At 46.0% G+C, this 17,353-nt stretch overlaps 1 protein-coding gene across 3 annotated transcripts in view; it reads right to left on the bottom strand.

Moving 5' to 3' along the window:
- The window catches only part of plxnb2b (plexin b2b), a 109,757-nt gene extending 92,633 nt beyond the window's left edge, over nt 1-17,124 (bottom strand). For all 3 annotated transcript variants that reach the window (XM_084555453.1, XM_084555451.1, XM_084555452.1), the window contains exon 1: nt 16,738-17,124. The gene's annotated coding sequence lies outside the window, so the exon portion shown is untranslated. The remainder of the gene's footprint in view (nt 1-16,737) is intronic.
- Nucleotides 17,125-17,353: the final 229 nt, after the last annotated feature.

Here is a 17,353-nt window from a genome sequence, read left to right as displayed (position 1 = left end):
TTTCCAAAAACAGGGCAGTGAGTTTTTCTGAAATACCCATGTGGTGAAGGTGCACTCCAGGTGAATGTGAATCCAGTGGAGAATGAGGCACCCCAAGACTGCAAAAGTCAAGTTTAGTGCAAACAAACACATTTCCTCCCTTGGTGCTTTGGAACAATAAAGTGAAATGTGTGTCCCTGTGGTCGTTTGTTGCATTCTGGGCAACGGGCAGGCAGAGATAAGAGTTTGGATCGGTGGAGGCTGACACGCTGTGATTATCTCCCGCTGCTGGAATTGACCGTCCATCAATCCAGACGACCAAGAGGACTGGGGGCGGCCGACTCAATTGTTGCCTGAGACGAGATTTTTATGATTCAATGACCTCAGGGTGGGGAAAAAAATGTGTTTCAAATGTGTTGTCACAATAGCGCATGTCTGCAATGAGATTCAGATTTACAAATGTTCTTCAAGTTCTGTAAACAGAGTGACAATCACAAGCACATATGTCCTCACACCAAGTCTGAACACACAGAGATTACCACCTGACTTTCGAGGGCTCCCTCTCAAGTCCCAGTCTGCCTTTCTGGCTCTTTCACAAACCTTCTCCCCCTCACCTCACGCTGCGTGTTCTGGACCTGAAACTAAGTCCATACACCAGAGTGAGCCACGGGGGAGATGGAGGAAGGGATAGAGATAGGAATGAGAATGTGTCAAGAAGCACATTCCTTCTGCTGAGCGCCATCTGGAAGTAGAAAGGTAGATAAACAATGACACGAGCCGCATCCCATCTCCTTCCTAAAGCCTGAACAGACACACGCTTGCCACAATGCATGAGCGCCATTTCCACCGATCCTGCGCTGCGTGCCAAGCATTGTCAGGGATTGGGCCTTATCAATCGTTGGCCAGATACTGAGCTGAAGCGTGAGGCAAACAAAGGGAAGGGGAGAGAACAGAAATGGAGGGGAGCTGCAAGCGACAATGAGAAACACAAATGAGAAGAAGGCTGGGAGCAAACCAGTCCACGTGGCCTGGACCGGCTCTATTTAATCTGGTCAAGTCTGCCCCAGAATCAAAGCAGTCTCCCCAAGAGAGCTGACAGAGGAAGGAATCAGACTTCCCACCCCACCCAAAGAGGAAGTTGCTGTGGAATTGAATGAGGCGATATGGGGCTATGCAGCATTGTGCTAGGAATGCAGACTATTACAGCTGGGGAACTCTGCTTTATTTAAAAAAAGTCCATTTGCATTCACTCAACTTGCAAGAAGAGCTCCGGGGCAACGTGATCTGCGGCTCCTGCTGCTTTTGCATTCCTCACCATATTTTTTTTTTTTTTTTTCGGCCCTTCTGGCATGCAATATATTACAGTAGTTGTAGAAATATTTATTATCCCTTATGGGGAACTTGCCCTTGTAGTGAGTCTGAGATAATAACAAAAACAATATAGATACAATACCAAAGCAGAGAAACTGAAGACAGATGAAGAGGAACAGCTGGAGCAACAGCCGCGGGGATGCTCCCTGTGGGTAATGCCCCTCTTGGGAGCACCCTGCCCTGAAAGAGTGCTAAGCTAGACCCAAGTAACATTAGAGTGAGACACACAAGGACCTCAGTGGGGAAGGGATGGGAAAGAGGGCCAAAATGAAGAGACTTTGACAGCTATCCCTCAGGCAGCAAGAGGAGCTGCACCTGTGTGCACCTCAGCTCTGCTCAGTTTAGTTTCTGTCTTTTCAGACTCCCCACTCACTCAAACACACACACACACACAAACAGGAGTCTCTTCAGCTCCACTTGCACTGGCGGAACAACAGGAGGGAGGGATCAGGTGGCTGGGGCAAGTAGACGGAACGAGAAGAACTGGGAGGGGGCTGACAAATGAGTCTCGTCAGGTAACATTCACAGATGTGAAGGGATAGAGGGGAAGAGGAGGTAGAAGATGGGTTAAGGGAGGGGTGGGTGTCTGTCAGCTCATATTGGTTCATCGGCGAAAATCCCCTGCCCTGATTAGAAAGCACTGCAGTCAAGAGAGGGAAAGACAGAAGAGCGGGCCCGCTTGCTCCTGAGGACTGCTCACTGATTCTGATTGAGGAGACAACGAAACATAGCCTGCGTCTCTCTTTGGCTGGGATACTTCTCACTAAGACGGCTCTGATCAAAAAGAGCAGGAGGGCGGGCAAGGCTGGAAGAACTCAAGGGCCCGGAAATGTGGGTCAGACACATGACATATTAATATAATGACTCAGAAAACAGAAAAAGTGCAAAAAGTGGAAAGAGGAAAATAAATGAAGAGGAGGACGGAACGTGGGCCAAAATATGCACAGCAGACATGATTTGTGTTTCAACATGTCTTCCCACAAAGGGGAAACAGGAATTTCTTTGCAACTGGCTTCAGTAAATAAAAAGAACATAATCACTTTAACGTGATTTTGGCCAAATGAATGCACGATCCTTCAGCTGTATTCAGACCTTGATAAATGCCCACTGTCTCGGCTGTTATTAAACACCAGAGAGACTGGTCGGTCCCTGTGCCAGCCAAAACTAATTAAAGCCAGGCAGATGTGTCTGGACGCTGGTGCCGCACACTCACACTGTTACACACTTGCTCACTTGTATTCATGCTTACACACACACACACAACCTCTAAATGGGCTGTTTAACCATGTCCACAGTGTAATCAGTGCCAGCTGATGAGCCGTCACCCAGCCAACTACACCAGGTGAACAAAAACACAACAACAGCGCCTCAGCTTCAGTTTCTAACTTTTGAGGGTTTGACATCGGAAACTTTTTGTCAGGCAGCGGCCAGAGAGAAAAACGCCTTTCCCTCTGTGCCTTATTATCCTCACCAACACTAGGCAACACGTTTCTTTTCTGTATTCCCTACCTTCTCTGCTGCAGGTGATGATGAGAGTTTGTGCTAACAGCAACCAATTAATCTTTCATGGTGCACGTGTTCTTGCTTTTGTTAGGTCTGCTTCGTGAGTTGTATGAGACTGCAGCTGTACAATAGAAGGCTGGTGACGCTTTCATCCTCCTCCTCTTCCTCTCCTCCACTTTTCATTCTAAAACTTTGTGAGCAAACAGCTGGGCTTTTTTGTGCAAAAGCCATCATTACAGCAGCCTACAGGCATGAGAACGGCACTCCAAATAGCTGATGGAAGCCCCAGCCAGCCGAGTCAGAGATAGAGATGAGATCGCTTTGGATTTTTTTTTTCTTTTTTTGCGGGGGGGGGGGGGGGGGGGGGGGTGCATGTTGGGGAGGGGTGGAGCCATTAGATGATAAGCACACAACCGTGAACACGTGCACGTGCAAAAGTGCATGACATGAGGCAATGCAAGCACCCGTGTTTTATCTTCATTTAGGCTGTCGGTCTCATCCCCTTGTAATCAAACCTATCTTGGGTCATATACACACACCAGCGACTCTCTCACAGCCTCTCAAAGACACACACGTACACATCGAAGTGACTAATCACCCATCTGGAGCAGCCATTCCCAGGTCTGGATGACAAAGGACCCATGCCCACAAATATAGGCTAATGCTCCTCTCAACAAAAGGCTTAGGCTGCATTACAACCAAACAGACAGATCCAGGGAGGGGTGGCTTATGACCTGGCCCAGACAGGCATGGACAGGGGAGGAAGCAAGTGACATCACAGATAAGGTTGATGTACTTAGGTTAGCTCCTAGTGGCTATATGGAGCTGACAAGTCAGTACGTGCACTTGATTTCAATAGCTGCTCCCAGAGTCAAGGGCAGAGAGAGGGCAGAGTCAAAACAGTAGGAAAAAAACATTGTATGACTAGGCTAATTTGAAAAGTGAAAATCCAGTGTGGCTTAACCACAGGGGTTTGCTGAAAACCTCTTGTCGTAATATATTAACACGCCAGCAACTGCAGATGCTAGCCATCCCCTCTCGGAGCAGTCCATGGGTTAGGGCTTATCCTTCAAATGCCTGAACAGCTATGGAAAGCTGTTTCCCCAGCAGAAGCAAGCTGCTGTCTGGCATGATCCAGGTAAGTCTCCTTGTTGGGAGAGGGGCCTGATGCAACCAAAAGCCAGGTTCAGAATGTGGGATAAGGTTGGATCAGAGCCAGGAGCCATTAGCAAGCAGTGTGTCAGACACAACGGGCAGAACACGACATTTTCAAAGGTGTAGAAGGACTTGAACAGAGCCTTGGTTAGGAGTGCTAGGCAGCTGTTTCATTCAGGCCTTCTGATAACAACCCCCGGTCCAGATTGGCTCCTGCAAACAGGGCAGGGGACTGCAGAGCTGCACGAATACAAATCACTTCTTCGATAGTCTACACTGAGCCAAGCAAAAACTAGTGAAGTGGCATTCTCTCATTCATTTCTTAGCTGGTCAAGTCTCTTGTGGCTCATTGAGCGTTGCTGGAAAGAATTTAAATGTACTTGCATGCATTTAGATTAATGTGCATCCTTACAAAAGAGCATATGACAGTATGGTTAACAAGCAGAAAACACTTACACGCTATCAGGGAGAGCCAGCAGTATGAACAGACAAAGATCTAGCTAATGGCCCAAGCCATATCATTTACCGTAAAGCCCCTAGCCATATGCGGGATCAGACACTGGCTCCAAAGACAGGGAAGAAGGGACACTTTCATTACTCAAGAGATAATATCCTAAGAAGACTCTCTACAGGATGAGTTTTTGCTTTCAGCCCCCACTGTGAACAAGCACACAATTACCGCATCAATTATGAGAGTGGGAAATGAAAACTCAGGTTATTTAATTCTCTTTTTCCATTTCGTGCTTGGATGTAACTACGAAACAAAGCTTATGAGCCACTATTACTAACAGATGGAGGCGCAGACACTTAACCCCAACAGCACAGGGCTTTCATTCTTTTTTGTGCTTTGCAAAAATTCTTGGCAGCACGACTCTCATTTCAATTATAAATCAGAGGAACAAACAAGTGATTTATAAATGCTGGTGAGAAACCATCTGGCTTCTAGAGTTGCTTGATCTTAACAATCACTCACAGATTCAAGTAGACTGCACTCTGCTGGGCCACCTGACACACACTGACCATTGCAATCACCCAAAACAACAAGCCTTTACGTCTGTGACTGTGGCTCAGTCCTATTAAAAACCTATCACACCCACTATAGCCACGCTACACTTACTGCGAACAAACCCCATTGTTTTAATTGGTTCCACTGCACCCTTTACCCACTCTGGACGGGCCAACTGGCGAATGCAAACTATTCTGCAGTAACTCTAAAAGAACCCTGCTCTAGACATTTCTCACAGACAATAGAGCATGACAAACTCTTTCCAAACACGGAGAAAAGGTAAAAACATAAGGGTTGTTTGAATCAGACAAGAAATGAAAACGAGTGAAATAAAAATTAAACAATGTGTAACCAAACACTGTTCAATGCCTACTTTGGATGTCTACAAATGATGACAGTGCAAGCTGATAAAATCAGAACACTGCATCGCAGCACTCAAACAGCCAGAGAGGTGCGGTTGTAAAGCAGATCTGTTGTTTCACAGCGACCGCAGTGAGGGCCACAACCATGTCATTACCCCAGCCAGAGAAGAAGAGGAACCCCAGAACCTGGTAATTCCAGACTTGCAGGACACTCGAGAGAGTGTTTGTGTGAGGATGTCTGACAATGAGAGAAAGATAAACAGAAAGCAAGGGAAAAGTCAGACTGTGAATGTGTTTGTTATTCTGACTGAATGAAGTATGCGAGTGTGGAGGTGACTGTGCTCGATCTAGGCTCAGCTCCAGTTCGAGCAAGTAACATTGAGATGTTTGTCATACCAGAGCAAGAAGCGTGTCTGGACTGGGATGAGACCAAGAAAGAAATGCTAGCAGGCCCCTGAGGTACCCTGGATAAAAACACACTGCCTTCCCTCTTAAACAGAACACACTCAAGACAGACTGACTCTCACAAACCATTGCATTAAGAGAATGGCAAGTTTAAGACGGCTCTTTGGAATAAACTGAGGAAAGGAAATCGTACATTCAAAACTGTAAGTTATTCATGAACAAAATGTGATTTAAAAGCAAAAAATCACTAATTATCAGTAGCAAGAGACAATAGAAACTTACAATCAGCCATAATTGTTTCTTGGTGTGACATGACTGCAGATGCAGAAAAACTATCATTGATATTCTGAACTGACTTTTGTTAATTAAAGCACTGATTATTCGGCTAAACAGACATCGACAACCAGAGGCGCAGCACTGCCCTTTAGAAAAGGCACTTGCACAGCGTTAAACTGAATTCCTTTGAGGCCTTGGTTTTTTTTGGCAGCGCTCTGCTGTCCGGGTATCAGGACGTCCATTGATATGTAAACAAACACAAAAAATGGTTTCATTGAAGGCATTCCTCCAAACCAAGCAATTCTATTTGTTTTCTCGCATAAATGTCAGGTTTTATTAATTGACTGAGCCTGAGAGGGACAGAGACCGGGAAGGGAGAGGCTATACCACACTGTGTGGACCATTGTTATTTCATCCCTCTCTGCTCTCTCTGGGGATATTGAGGCCAAACCCTTACACCAATATATAAACCTCAAAAATGATCTAAATCCGTATGTAGGAAAAGTTCAGGGTTGAAGGGTTTGTGGATTAGAGGGTGGCCACTGAACAAAAGGGGTTTACTGAGAGTTGGTTCTGGGAATGTAGGGGAGGCGGTTGAGGACAGCACACTTAATGGAAGTGACAGTCAGCAGATACCCGCCAGTCCCCTCCATCCACAAACGCTCCCGCCACCTCCTCTGATGGCCGGGAAAAGAAAAGGAAAATAGAAAAAAAACAAAAAACAACACAGTACCCCCCCCCCCCCCCCCCCCCCCCCCACTGATTACATACAATACACCCTACCATAAAGAGAGAGAGAAAGAGAGAGGAAGGGGAGGTGAGGGAGTGGAGGCAGGGGAGTGAATAGACAGGGAGGGCTGCCAGGCCCTACTTTTAGATAGCGTGGTTATCAGTGAGAAAAGGAGAGAGAGAGAGAAACAAAGAGAAAGTTTACTGGCGTTGTTTTATCTGGAAGGGCATTAAACTGAGAGGCACACAGGGGACAAGACAGCGAGAGTAAAAGACCATTCAGAGAAAATGGAGAAACCGTCCAAAGTCAGGCAACCTTCAGACACGTCCTGTCTCTCTAACTCACAGTTGCGCACAAATACACACACACACTTTGCCCTTGGCTCACACTTGTCCCCGGTTCATGGTCGCTGGCTTTGATAGAAGTCCGGGCCCTGGAACGAGTTACTAACGACCCAGAAAGCTGCTCGTCTGGCTTTTGGTGCAGCTTGATATGCAGAGAGAGGCTGTCGCTGGGATGGAAACTGAATGTGGCCTTTGATAAAACACTCAAAGAGGGATAAAAACAGAACTGGAAGTAGGCAACCCATTAGGCCATGACAGAAAGTAGGGGAGATAGAGAGGGCCAGGCAGCGGGTAAATCCGTGCCCCTGTGTGATGTCCTTGACCCTTTCAAATGTGGCTGCGGCTGCGGCTGCGGCGAGAAAAGAGTGTTGGGCACAGCACCCGCCAGGTGTGGGCTGAGAGCGATGAGAGGCATGCCGATGAGGGTACCCCCCACCACTACCACCGCCGCCATGCACAGCACCCAGGCTGCCCGCCGGATCCCACTAATCAGAGAACTTAGCTGCTGACCTCTCCACGGGCTCTATACCTTTTAATGAGATCCATGCCTTTGATTCGTCTAGCTGCCTAGAGGGAGAGACAGATCATGCATAAGCTCAAACACACACACACGCATCGACTTACGCTGATGGACACTTTCACAACCACACACAGCTGTGGACACAAAGACGCAAGAGATGTACACAGTTGAAATAATGAACGCTCTGTAATCCACAATGGCCAAGGGCTCTCATGCGTGTACACACATGCAGAGGCGAAGTGGATACACAACGATGGACTAAAGCGGCTACTGCATGAGAACCAACTAAATCCAACTAATCAGCACACACAAGGACATGCTCAACCACAGACATAAGCTGAACCCAGCTCAAGGACACTACACCCACCTTGTTAAGAGAAGGCCAAGGGAGGAGCAGGTGAGATTGGATCCAGACATGCTTGCTCACAGATAGAATTGAATTATTGATCAGTCAACAGATTGTGTTATGAGGAATTCATGGATTCACGCCCGGGCTGCCCTGCTCCCTTAGGCTGGAAGACGTGTGTGGACTTACTGTACATGTATACATTTGTGTTGCAAGGCCTAGGGGAAGCAGGCTGCCCTGGTCAAAGTCCAAATTATTGTCTGCGAGCAGAGTGGGCAGTGTGAGCGCGCACTCAGACAAGACAGAGCGAGCAGTGAATCGATCAAGCTGGCTGGGGTGATGCATACAGAAGGAAGGCCTCACCCTCGCTGCGCTGAGAGGGCTTTAACGGCTCACACACTGAGTGGCTTTTTCATTGGCACTCAGGCAATGGCACAATCCTCAGCTCTTAATACCACCAATGGAAAGAGAGGAAATGGGATTTTTATTTGTCTGAGCTCCACGGGTGGTCTGCTGGTGCCAATAACGCAATGAAATACAGGGCCTAGATTAGTGAGGGTTCTGTTATTAACATCAACACCAGCCAACATGAGGTGCATGCCACGAGACAGAGCTAGGACTGCATTTTGTCACAAGGCCGTGTCACCTAAATGCCCACTTTGACCCAGAAATCTTGCGACACTTCCTCAATAGTGATAAATAACATGAGGAACTGGAAAGTGTGACATGCCTGGTCACTTATTTTCAAGGAACCTAGTTTTTCAAAATGCCCTGGCCTACGCTTCAACTTTCTACAGTAAAGACAAGTCATAAATTCATCAGCTTAATAGCTACACCTGTTAAACTGAAACATAAATATCGATATATTAAGTCCTGGTCACACTATAACCATGACTCAAAGGCGCTATCAGATCTAATAAAGACCACAGAGACAGATGAAAAACGAGGGCACTTTCAGTCTAATCAGATTTCTCATACTGGAATAAAACAGTTTATCACTTGGGATTACACCATATTTAATAATCTCACTGGCTTTCAGTGATTAAGTTTTCTTTTGTTTATATTATATGCACAGAACACATGTGTGGTTTCAACACACTACTCGAGCGGGATAGTGGGACAGTGGGACCAGGATGTGACTTCATTTCTCTTTTTTTCCCCATTACGCAAAGAGGAGACCAACTACGTATTACTAATTAAACAAGAGACTCAGAGGAATGCGTGATGACATCCTGCTGGCAGACTAGAGGAGGGACTGGAAATGAAACAGAACAGAACCTGGTTCAAAATGAAGGAGAGAGGTGTACTGCTGATCTCAACAGGCGCGACTACAGAGGGATCTTAAAGGAGGTCTGGAGTGGTGGATAAATGTCTACCCTGGCCTGGTCACGGCAACATTCGGCACCGCTACACAAGTAAACAAGCGACACCGCACATGCCCTCTTACACCCCACTTTGCTCCAGTCTGTTATTAGATGGCTTCACACTTGTCCTCCATATCCAATTGAAAGACGATGAGAGTAGAAAGGGAAAATGTCTCCTAGTGAGACTTGTGTGATTTGGGGTTGCAATTTGGCAGACTGTTTTCTGTAAACAGTGTAACTGCTACAGTGCAGCATTAGGCTGTTCGCTGTACGGGGAGGAAAGAGACAACGTCTTGGTAATAAGTTTCTGTAACCCCAGCAGCAGATCTACCCCAGCTAATGACTGTAATTAAAGAGCCCAGCTCCACTGAGGAGCGTGACGTAGGATCGGCTCAGACAGGACGTAGTGTAGGGTTAGTTGGAGCAGAAGGAAGCGACCACAGGGCTGAGTTTAAAAACTTTCAGGCTGAACAAATCGGAGGCTGAGTGGTAGGCTAGCATGTGTTATGAGGTCTCGTAAATATTTAGGCATTCTTACAAGGGCATGTGGCTGCGACTCTGATGTCATTTCTCCTAGGCCTGTCATTTGCTTTAGTTAGAGGCTGAAAAACCGGTGTGGACCAACTGTAAACACTGATCTGTCAGAACGGGAACACTGGGAAACAGTGTGTCACAGGATAAAAATAAACCATGCATTAAGAATTTATCTGCATGACCATCACATGTCTAACTGACTCGGATTACCAAAGAAAAGGGAGAGAACAGCAGAAAGCATATACCGTGCCTACGTGATTTGCAGACAAAAGCAAAAAAATATCTAACAACTTCTGTTTTTGCTGGGCAGGGTGAGAGGGGAAACAAAACTATGTAGCTTTGAGGCTGCCCAGATGAGTCAGTGAGGAATAATGCATGTCATCACCACGGCGTGAATCGAAGAGTGAGGCTGGGGGGCAAGCGCAGATACCCAAGATTTAGAGCTATGATGACACCTCCACAGATCTGCATTTCAGAAGACAGCTCCGAGCCTCGGGCAGGTTGAAGCACCAGGATTAATATCCACGTAGACTACAGACACACTGAGCAGGAAAAAAAAAAAAAGACAAAGAACAGAGCTGGAAAAATGATTTGGTAGGGAAAAAAGTTATGGACCACAAGAGAAAAGATGAAGGAACTCTGGTGATAAAGAGAACTTAGAAGTATGTTCAGCCGTGGAGATGTTAACAGGAAGTAACAAACACAAGTGGGTACTTCCACACCGTTCAAGCACAAGAGGTCATGGTTGGCTGATTGGACAGAACTAATGTTCCTGTTTATCATCTCCAAACTGGAGTGGTGTACACATGCACTGCAGTCCCCCAATGCAACAAGCTCTATGCCAAAGTAAAGACCTGACTCATACTAATGCCTTCTATAAATCCCCACTGCAGAAGAAAGTATGCAGCAAAACATGACAGCGCTCAGACTTTCCATTTGTCTACTTTTGCTCTTTTTATTGGATTTTCTTTTGTTTGTTTTTGTGCTTATATTTTACAAAACTGTTTCCCTGTTGACTCATTCTGCAGCTGCACTGGGGAGTCAATTTCCCAATGGGGATCAATAAAAAAAAAAACATATCTTAAAAAAATATTGTCACCTCAGATTATCAACTGCAAATATTAGCAACCAGTGGTCACTAAAATAAATGTCAGTCCCTAGGGTGAAGGTAGTATTATTACTGCAGCTGAGACTGCTGCCACGGTAAAATGGTCTGTCAGTTTACAGATGAGAAGCAACAGAGCCAGTGGCATTTAACTGGATTCTCAGTAACTTTAACAATCGCTGTATGAACAGATTTTAATGGGTCCCCCTTGGATCACTACTGAAAGGCCACGGTAGCCACCTCATTTAACAGAGACAAGGACATGATACTGACGAAAAAAAAAAAGATTTCATTTTCATAATACCATTTCATTATGAAATATGATGAAGGCAGATAACCTTGCCTGGTACTATCCCAGCTTTATAATAAAAGGTTGTGTATTTGGATGCGGACAGAGGAAAGGAAGCACAGACACATATCAACGGTTACCTAACGAGACACGCTTTCAAAACAATGGCGTGTGATCTCTGCCTCACATTTTCATTTCACTCATTTGGCCACAGATTTCATTTTGAAGACATGATGACCAGCAGCAGAGCGTTGAAGGAGGCCTGCAAGAATCACACTAACAAGCACAGGTATATGGAACATCTCATCCTCCCACTACGAAAAACTTGCCAGACATCAAATTTTGACTGAAACAGACAACCAAGGGACAGACACCCAACCTCCAGCAGTGCTGCCACCCCCATGTCCACTTCCAGCTGCCAGCAGGTTTCAACAGATGCCAGAGATAATAAGGACAGCATATGGTTTCTCAAGATCTAATATTGCTATTGCTATTTTAGAGTTCATGCTCTACAGACTTTATATTACAGTTTTCAAATTTAAGCAGTTATTTAAACCTACATCCTAATTTAATTAAATTTCAAAGGTCAATTCCAAAATACACACAAAAAGTAATATCTTTTTTTTTCAAAAATCCCCCAAAATTTATGATTTATTTGATATAACTCAAACTGTAGTCGAATTAAATTCATACAAACATCCAAATTTCTAATACTCTAGAATTTCTAAAGAAAATATATACGCCACATTTGTTACGTGAGACCACGTATGTTGGTTACAAAATACAGCCAGATTTATTTTTTCATGAAACACCATCTTTTTAAAATAAGGTTGCGTATATGCCTCTGTGAAGGTTGTACATACACTCTGCAGGTGAGTTATTTCCTAGATCGATGAGGATCATTCATCTCTTCAACGGAGTTACTCTTGCACAGACCATCCCTCTACGTCTTCCCCGGTCTTGCCACATTATCTTCCCCCCTTCACTCTCTCAGGTTGGTGTGACCTTCATCTCCAGCTGCTGCCAGCGCACTGACCCTTCGTACATCTGTCACCCAGCATTTCTGGCCGAGACTCACATTCAGTACTTCATAATTAATCGCCCTGTGCACATGTTGAAAAAAAAATTTTAAATAAAAAAAAAAAAAAGAAGAGGGCCCATACTTGACAGTAACTCCCATATTAACATAAACCAGCTGGATGTCATATTAGTAGTAAAGCAGAGGTGATAATTAAAAATGATCTTGGCGGGAGTAAATTGGTCAGTTTGAGGATTAACTGTGAAATGACTCACACGGAAAAAAATGAATTGCCCCCTCTGGTGCCTTAGCGAGGATTAAATGGCACTCTACGTGGAGCAACTCACAGTCAAGAACAAAAAAGTACAGGGAAAATGCATTACAGGTGGAATAAGTGGCTCTACAGAGTTTCCATTATTCCATGGTTACTGTAAGCCTAAGTCCATTTCAAGCCCAAAGCTCCCGGAGAAAGATATATCAGCAATCTGCCAAATCCTGCACAGGCACCCTCAATTTGCACAGAAATGAAGCGTCGACTCATCTTCGATATGTTAAAGTCTGAGAGATCTGAGTCGTCTTTTCATCATGAAGTAAGGGAGGTGGACCAAACACGGCATGCCACATTACGCTGATTGAAGCAGGCACGACCGACTTCCCTCTGAAGTGTTTAAATGGATAGTGTTTTGATAGGAATACGTGCCAGACTCAATTACCAAAGCAAAAAAATAAATTAACTTCCTGCTCTCTTTTCTCCTGCCAGTACAAACCTCGAGAATAAAAAGCATCTGACAGAGATTTCCCAGAATAGGAATCAAGGTGACCCCCGGCACTCTCATCATTGCTGATGAGTTTTCAGATATCTTCTTCTGTGGTGTCGAGCAAAACGCCGGCCTTGGTGTGAAGTTTTGCCAGTGGCCTGAGTAGGAAGGCTGGTTGAGATGCCTCCAGCAAGCATGCAGCATCAAAATCCATGTCTTTTTCAGGCAGTCAGGACCGTACAGTGCCGCAGGGTAGTGAATAAGGGGGGGAAGAGACCAAGGTAGATGTCTAAATTCTGTATAAATCACTGTTGTTGTTTTTTTGTCCGCACCCATGCAACTTAAATGCTGCCGACAGCCAGTACTACTACTGTTCCCAAAATAACCTTTGAACAGCAGAGGAGCTAATTTAATATTTTTACCCAAGTATCACTTTTTAAATATACAATGATATCTCAAACAGAACATCCTGCCCGCAGCCTCTACACCCACCGATTAAGCCCATCCCCACGTGAATCATCTAGCTCTTTCAGCAGTAAGCTTGTTTACAGTATCCATCATGCTCCTATTACTCACACTTTGAACATGCAGAAATGAAGGAAGAGTGACATAGTTAAAGGTAGAGGTGAGGCAGTAGGACCAGCTGTGTGGGCAGCAGTGGGAAAAACCAGCATGAGTCGGCAGCGGCATGAGTCGAGTTATGTCAAAATGGGTTGACTGCATGGCATGGTTGGTTGTGGACATGGGATGAAAGACAGCGTGGGTTGGGGAAGTGTCAAGGTTGTTTTGGAAGTAAAGGTACACCCTGCTGAGGTGTGCTTGACCACAATCGCTTGAGCCAAAGTGCTCAGCTCGGAAGCCTGCTGACAGTCCAGGTTAAACCACCGGCTGCAGTGAAGCTAAAGCTGCATGAGGTGCTCCGCTGGTGGTGCAAAGTACTGTCAAGCTAGCATCTCCTGCGACAGAGCCCATCTCATAGCCCGCTGCTAGCGGGAGTAAAGATGAGAATTAGTATGATCACACCCTGCAGATCTGTCACATATCCGCTATCCAAGCACATGTGAGAAGGGGAGAAGTGTTGAGTGGAAAGGGCGGCAAGGGTTTAGTGTGTGAAGCACAAACAACACCGCATCGGCTCAACAGGACGGGGGTGGAGAAAGTAAAGCTGTTGTAGTTTGGGACAAGGCCATGAAGTCCAAGGGCAAGGGTGTCAGCTGTAAAACCCAATGGAGATCGGATCAGAAATCCACCTCAGCATGACGTCTCTTCATCACAGAATAATCCCCAGACATGAAAAGACAGGCCCATCTACAATCTAAAGGAAGTCTCTATTCCCTAGATTCGTCAGCTGTATAATGTCAGACTGACACACCCTTCAAGCATCTGCACACGCTTCCCTGAAAACTGCTATGTGTAGTTTAGATAAGCCAGGTGAACAGGGTGGTGCGTATGGCTCTTTCTCACACGCCACACCTACTTTATGACCAATAAGTCCAATCTGAAGAGGGTAAATGTTGGCCAAACATTCACCCATGAAAATGGTCCAACAGATAACGACAGCAACGATTTAGATTACACTGAGTTTAGGAGCGACAGGAAAAAGGAGCTTACTCACAATGAACCAGTGGTACACACACTGTTCATGTATCTGTTTGTTTGGTGCTGTTCTTCTGTCTGTATGCGACAGGCAGGAGGCATGGGATTGCTTGTTGCTTACGGGGATTATGGCTTTATTTTCAAAATGAAAATGACAGAAGTCAGTAATCCAGCACAAAGGAAACAAAAGAGACTGCGGATTGAGCTGAAATTCATACGACCTGAAATATATTGCCAAACACTGTTTGAAATGTGGCGAGACGGTGAGGTTCAAACTATCTGAGAAAACGCTGCGACACCAAAAGCGACAGAATGAACTTTAGCTCACCCAAAACATGTAGGAGTTTATCAGCTGAGTGCTCACTGGGCAGTAATTCACTCCATTTCTCAGCTGGTCAGAGGCTTTTCTGCCAGATCCAAAAATACTCAGACTGTATCTCATCACAAAGTTCCATTTCCACAGCAAGCGGCCTATTACCCAGAATGGCAGAGGGAGGACGGGCGCGCTCATGGAAATGCCCGCTTTGTTTGTTTTCTCCTTGCATTACAGGGTATAAGCTTGCGTTCGGCTTTTGGGATTCTTCTACACAATCCCAAAACACCAACATGACCTGAATGAGAAATTGTCTCCTATGCTCACTTGTCCTGAAAGGATGAAGAAGTGTGGTATGCTTGTCTTCCTCACCCTTGCGGGGAGCAGGAGGAGGCATTTATCACCACTCTCCTCGGTGCAGATAAGGTGTCTCTATTTATTCAGAGTAGAAAAGATAAACACTGAATGAAGCATTGTGGGGCAGAGCGAGAAAGAGAACGAAGGAAGAGACAAACGGAAGAAAGCAGCTTGGTTTATCAATTGCTTGTGTGTGCGTCCATGTGAGCAGATGGCATCTATCCCCGGGCAGTCAAGAGACTGGAGGGGCTGACCCCCTGCTCTAACCCCCTTCCAGCCACCACTACTACCACCAGCAGTTGCATTTCCTGCCTTCACGTGCCCCCTCTTCCTGTGCTAATCCATCCCCACTATGAGACTGTTTGCATAATGTTATTTAATGGGAATAATCCCCGGGACATGGAGCCTCCTTTGTAGAGCTGATGTGTCTACAAGGGGGAGAAAGATGATTGAGAATAAAAAGGGCGATTTAGAAAGGCAACAAGGCAGTACAGTGGCCTGTTGAGGGCTGCGCCAGGAACTGAGAGATACAGACTGACAGAACTACACAGGAGATTCAACAGGGACATGAATAGTGCTTCTGTCTCCATCGCAAGAGAGGGACAAGACAGAGAAAGAGAGAGAGAGAGAGCGAGAGCGAGAGCGAGAGAGAGAGAGAGAGAGAGAGAGAGAGAGAGAGAGAGGGAGAGGAAGGGAAACAAAAACAAACAGGAGGCATTGCTCAGTAATACTTCTATCCTCTCGGATGTTGATGTACAAGCTACTGTCCAGAGGTGAGGAGCACAGTTCACATGGTCATTTCTCTCTGAAACTGTCCGTGTGAGGAGACAGACGGCTCCTTGTGGGGTGGACTGGGCAGATGCCGTGGCTGTGCTGCTGCTCCTGAGCTCAAACGCTCGGCTTTGGTGAAGAGCATGTCCTCGGGGGGACTTGTCTTCCCCGCTTACAAACAATCAGCTGTTGAGTTTGAGAACAGCAGAACAAGTTTGCACCCAGACAGTCATGAGTGCAAGGTTGATGCGTTGCAATGCAATTTCATAATCCCCTCACAGTAACGGTTGATATTATTGGAAATGTTTGACAAAGGCTACACACTACTTTACACCATTATAGGAGGTTGCCGCTGTTCAGAAAGCAGCCTTTGTTTACAGCGTATTTTCGGGATACTGGGAATACAGCTCTCTGAGACGACACAATAACTAAAACAGTAACACTGGAAGAGCAGCGGTGTTATTTCAGCGTGCGTTTTACGCTCCCGTGCCGTATCAATAGCGCGTAAAATAGGCTATCAAAACTTGCAGCTCGTATGTACCAGGGTTTGAAATTGATACTACGGTTAAACGGTGAAGCAAATAGTCCCAACCCCCTTCTTCTGATGGGATACAGCAGCTTTTCCCGGAACTCACCTTGGAGGAGGAAAGAGCGAAGAGAGTAGTTGTGCGCAAAGGTCCAAATGCTGAAGACTTTTCCCCGATGAAATAAAAAGGAGAAGAAGAAAAAAACGTCCGAAAGCAAGTTTACATTTTACTCTTCTCACGCGTCCAGTGAGGTGGGGGGGTTTGAGAAAGGCACTATTCCGTAGAAAACAGGCGCTACTCGGCTGGCAATTCCCGTTGAGAGGCGACACGGCAACTCCTCGACTGAAAAAGAGTCTCTGGTTGGAATATTCAGACTTTCTCCACGCCCAGGTGCCGAGTCACATGGTAGTCTAATTTCCAGGTGTGATACTCTGTGTGTGTGTGTGTGTGTCTTCAGGAGCCGCGGCTCAGTTGGCAGAAACACACCTGTGGGATGCGCTCACGCGTTAGCCTCGAGTGTCATCGCGTTTGAAAACCGGGAAGATGTTCGGAGGGCGGAGAGGGAGGGAGAGAGAGAGAGAGAGAGAGGGAGAGAGAGAGGAGCGCGTATACTGGAGGATAACCGAAGTATTCCCCTCCCACTGGATCCACGCTCCCGGCCAAGCCGCTGTGTGGAGACAACGAGCGGGACGTAGTAAGAGGAGGGAAAACGGTGCAAGTTGTA

The sequence above is a fragment of the Chelon labrosus genome (genome assembly GCF_963514085.1).
Source record: "Chelon labrosus genome assembly, chromosome: 11".
Lineage (NCBI taxonomy): Eukaryota > Metazoa > Chordata > Actinopteri > Mugiliformes > Mugilidae > Chelon > Chelon labrosus.
The sequence above is the reverse complement of the archived record's forward strand: the minus strand, read 5'-3'. Positions and strand labels throughout refer to the sequence as shown.